The 4,803-nt window shown below is 34.5% G+C and overlaps 1 protein-coding gene across 1 annotated transcript in view; it reads right to left on the bottom strand.

The window, feature by feature from the left end:
• Positions 1–4,803, bottom strand: part of LOC110033545 (tRNA(His) guanylyltransferase 1-like) — a 32,014-nt gene that overhangs the window by 7,104 nt on the left and 20,107 nt on the right. The window lies entirely within an intron of this gene.

Raw genomic sequence — 4,803 nt, 5'->3', positions numbered from 1 at the left:
TCTTCCGATTACAAGTGGTGTTGTAACTTGCCTAGGAATAGGTGGTGGATCCTCCAATTGCAAGTGGTGTTGTAAATTGCCTAGAAATAGGCGGTAGATCCTCCTATTGCAAGTGGTGTTGTAACTTAGCTAGGAATAGGTGGTGGATCGCCGCTCGCCCCTTACCGGTTCGCCATTGTGTATTGTTTTCAGTTGGACGTCAGTGAAAGTCATTGCCACCTGCTATTCGCAGCAAGCAAACCGTTGTTTTCATTCCAGTTCGCTGTCCAGCAGTCCGTACATTGCCGTTTGGTTACTATTTTCACTTCGGACAGCCGCCGAACTCTCCCCACCTGCTGTCCAATAGCATATTTCACCTCCAACATACTTCCCAATGCCACCGATAACCCCTATTGTCACTTCCTTACTATGCCACAACCACCTCCTCACAAAACCCACTTCCTAAATGCCTTCTAGGAACCCAAAACAGTATAAATTAGTATCAGAGCCTAGCAAACCATAAAATTTTAGAGATTTGTTTTTCTACCCGAATTCAAAATTCACAAGGAAAAAAAAAGAAAAAATACAACTACCATACCATATACAATATTACCAGTGACTTTTAGCCCTAAACACAAAATTTCCAAAATTCAATATTCCTGCCTAAACCAAAAATCCAGCCTGACACCTATCATAAAAACCAAAACTTAGATCAACGTTTTATCCTCAACCTTACACTATTTGAAACTATGATCTGAAGAAAAAGACAAAATACTATGTGGGATAAAGCAACAAAATACAATTAAACAAGTAGCAAAATATGTACTTTGAGAATAAAAAAAAAGTATCTATAAATAAAAGTAGTTGGTGATGAAATAATAATATGCACGAAAAGGTAAAATATAAGAAGATATGTTATAAAAATTGTTTTAAATGTAAAAACTTAGAGAAGTGAGAAAAATATCACACGACCCACCCGCGGAAGTCTACAAGAACAATCAAAGACGCTAAAAATTCTACTTTTATTGATATTTATAATAGATTAGATACTAAGGTGATGAAAAATATATGTATAAACTAACCAAATAAAGAAAAAATAAAAAGATTTAACTTAAGAATGTCATCCTATTTATTTACTTGAAATTAGATATTGATAAGAATTGAAGAGAATTGATGATTTTTTCTTGCTAACATTTGTTTAGTATTTGATTCCAGGAGAGTTTCTGATAAGAAGTAAATAAAGTTAGAGGATAATAATTGTAGAATAATTATAATTATCTATGAATCAATGAAGTTGTGGCTTTAAAGAAAATCAAGGTTGGAAAATTAGTATGACTTGAGGATATTCCAATTGAAGCGTGAAAATATTTAGAAGATTTGGGAGTTTATTGACTTACTAAACTCGTCAATATTATTTCAAAAACTAAAATGATGCCCGCGGAAGAGAGGAAGAATATTTTGGTCCCCATTTTAAAGAATAAAGGGATGCACAAGAGTTTGCAAGTTATAGAGGAATTAAGTTGATGTGTCGTACTTTAAAATTATGGGAGAGGATAATTGAACATAAGTTACAACGTATTACAAAGATTTCTCATAATCAATTTGGATTTATGCCAGACAGATTTACTATGGAAGCTATACATTTATGAAGAGGTTTGATGAAGAAGTTCAAAGATGATAAGGAGGATCTATATTTGATTTTTATTGATTTAAAAAAAGTTTACGATAAGGTTCTAAGAGATACCCTTTGGAGAGTTCTTGAGAAGAATGGTGTTGATATGACTAATATTCAAGTTATAAAAGATATGTATGCTAGAGTTGTTACTAGTGTTCGAACTGAAGGAGGATTGACCAATTATTTTCCTATTTTTGTTGGATTACATCAGGGATCAGCTTTAAGCCCATATCTTTTTGCTTTAGTTATGGATGGTCTTACTGGACATTACAGGAGGATGTACCTTGGTGTATGCTTTTTGCTGATGATATCCTTCTTGTGGATAAGACGAGAGAAAAATCCCATGAAAAACTTGAATTATGGAGGTTTACATTGGAGTCTAAAGGCCTTCATTTGAGTAGAACTAAAACTAAATACATGAAATGTAATTTTAGTAGTAGTAGCTCTAGTGATAGAAGTGTAACTTTGAGTGATCAAATTATTAAAAGGTGTGAACGATTCTCGAGTCTGTTGTTCAAAGTGACGGTGATATAGATGAGGATGTTAATAGTAGAATTCAAGTTGGTTGGTTGAAGTGGGGGAATGCTTCGGGCCTTTTGGGTGATAGAAAAGTACTGTTTAGACTGAAAGGAAAATTTTATAAGATGGTGGTGAGACCTGCAATGTTGTATGGCGTTGAATGTTGGACTTTAAAAGAGAAGCATAATACTAAATTAAGTGTTTCCAAGATGAAAATGATTAGGTGGATGAGTGGCTTTACACTTAGAGACAAAATGCGAAATGAATATCTCCATCATAGGGTTAGTGTAGCACCAGTGACGGACAAAATTAGAGAGAGTCTTCTTAGATGGTTTGGTCACATCAAACGTCAACCATCTAATGATCCGATTATGAGAATAGATGTTTTAGACTCAACTTATGTTAAGAAATACAAAGATAGACCAAGGAAGACTTGGGCTTATTTTATAAAAAATGATCTTAATTTATTAGAACTAAATGAAAATATGACACTAAATAGAACACCACTTGAAAATATGACACTAAATAGAACACAATGGAGAAAAAGGATTCATATAGCCGACATCACGTAATGGGATTAAGGCTTTGTTGTTGTAGTATAGAATAACAAACTTTAGAGTAAACATTAAGAGTGAACTTGCACATTAAAATTTCAAACAATTTATAATAATTTATTGTAATAATCAAAAAATTATAACTTGCCAAAAAAACCTACAAAATAACTTTGACACTTTAAGTGCACTTTAGCGAAGCGAAGCGAGCATGAGACTTGTCGCCTTTGAGAGGAAACAATTAGGTAAAGTCATCCATAGGCACAAAGAGAACTCGCCAAATCGAGAGGAACAAGTGAATCTCTTCTACTAGTCAATTTTCAATGATGAATAACCAATATCTTGAATATTTAGTATGAAACATCAGAAAATACAAAACTTTAGAGTGAAGATTGATGTGCTAGATTTTGAAACATCAGAAAATACAAAACTTTAGAGTGAAGATTGATGTGCTAGATTTTGACAGGCATATGGATCCAGACATATTTATCTAATGGTAACAGGCAGTAGAACGGGACTTTGAATACAAGGATATTCCACTAGACAAAATGGTGAAGCGAGCTATTATTAAGAAAGAGTGCATCGCTGTGGTGGGAGAATCTGAAGCTTCTTCGGAAACGGGAAGGGAAAAACAGAATCTTTACCTAGTCCAACATGAAATGAGATAAGTAGCGCAAATACCTTTCTCCGCATTGTCGAAATGATATGTTCATAAGAATACATCACCTGAGTCAATAAAAATTCTTCTGTGGAGTACACAACTGAGTTCGAGCAACCTATGTTCAAGTGTGAGCTAATGGAGACGGAGAAGAAGACCATAGTTCGATATCTATGGGGATTGAGATTGCCCATTAATAATGTGGTACAGTTACAATCCTATTGGATATCACAGAATGTTCAAACTCTAGCTTAAAAAGTGAGAAACAATGTCATCGGGTGACCACCACACCTTACTGAAAGAGTTCAACATCAGGATTAGGCAGCAAGAGTACATCCAGTGGAGCATCCCAGCTGACCCCGCTCGAGAAAAAAATAGTTCAGAGTGGATAAAAAGTGCAATCCTCCAACACTCCCAAATCTGTTCAAGCAAAGAAGTGCCTTAAGTGCCACGGGTTTGGGCATCTTGCATCCAATTGCTCAAATAGAAGGGTGATATATTTCATTGAGCAGGGAACAGTTGAAGAAATGTACAATGACACGGTGGATAATGAATATATTAAAGAGAAGTAAATTTTCAACCAACGAGAAAGAAATGGTAGTAATTCAAGCTGAACCCAAGAGAGAGATCACAACAGAATTAATTGTGGAAATTATTTAGAATGTTTTATTTATAACATATTTTATTATTTTCTTTTATTAGAGATTTGTATTAATAGTATATTCTAATTCTTGTTTCCTTTTTTTTTATCATGAGTTATGGCCGATTTATGATTTTCCTAATGTGATTTATGATTTTCAGGAGTCATCTCCATCTATTTATCTTATAATAATTTCATATGAAATTAAAGAGAAAAATTTTTTCCTGCAAAAATCACATGGTATTAGAGCCAAAACCCTAATTTTTTATGTTGTTCTTGCTTCATGTTCACCTTTGACGTTCATTGCTTGAATTTTTTTGTCGTTGATTTCAAGTGTTGTTGCCTTCCCTGTGTTTGGACAATTCAATCGTTGCTACCTTCCCTACATTTTTACTATTGAGATCATTCAAACGCATCTGTCATTGCCTTCCCTGGGTTTAAATTTGAAGTTTTTGGCGGGCGAATAGGTTGAATTCTCAAGGGTGTTACTTTTGATATTGTGTGCTCAAGTTCAGAGACATGCCTGCCCTCAAGAACAAACTCTTCATAATCTAAAATTAACTTGTCGGATTGGAAAGCCAGGGACGAGCAAAAATAAGAGCAAGGAATAGGAAGGATAAGAATGACTTAGCAGGCTTCATCAATGTGATCGAGACCTAAGTGAGGCAGTAGAGAAATAATTCAAAGAAAAAGGAGGGAGTGACCACGCAGGTAAGTGAATTAATCACGGTGTACAGGAATTCTGCGCCATTCTAAGTTAAAAAATAGCAATTGATATTGC

Source organism: Phalaenopsis equestris, unplaced genomic scaffold, assembly GCF_001263595.1.
Source record: "Phalaenopsis equestris unplaced genomic scaffold, ASM126359v1 Scaffold001217, whole genome shotgun sequence".
Taxonomy (NCBI): Eukaryota; Viridiplantae; Streptophyta; class Magnoliopsida; order Asparagales; family Orchidaceae; genus Phalaenopsis; species Phalaenopsis equestris.
The sequence above is the reverse complement of the archived record's forward strand: the minus strand, read 5'-3'. Positions and strand labels throughout refer to the sequence as shown.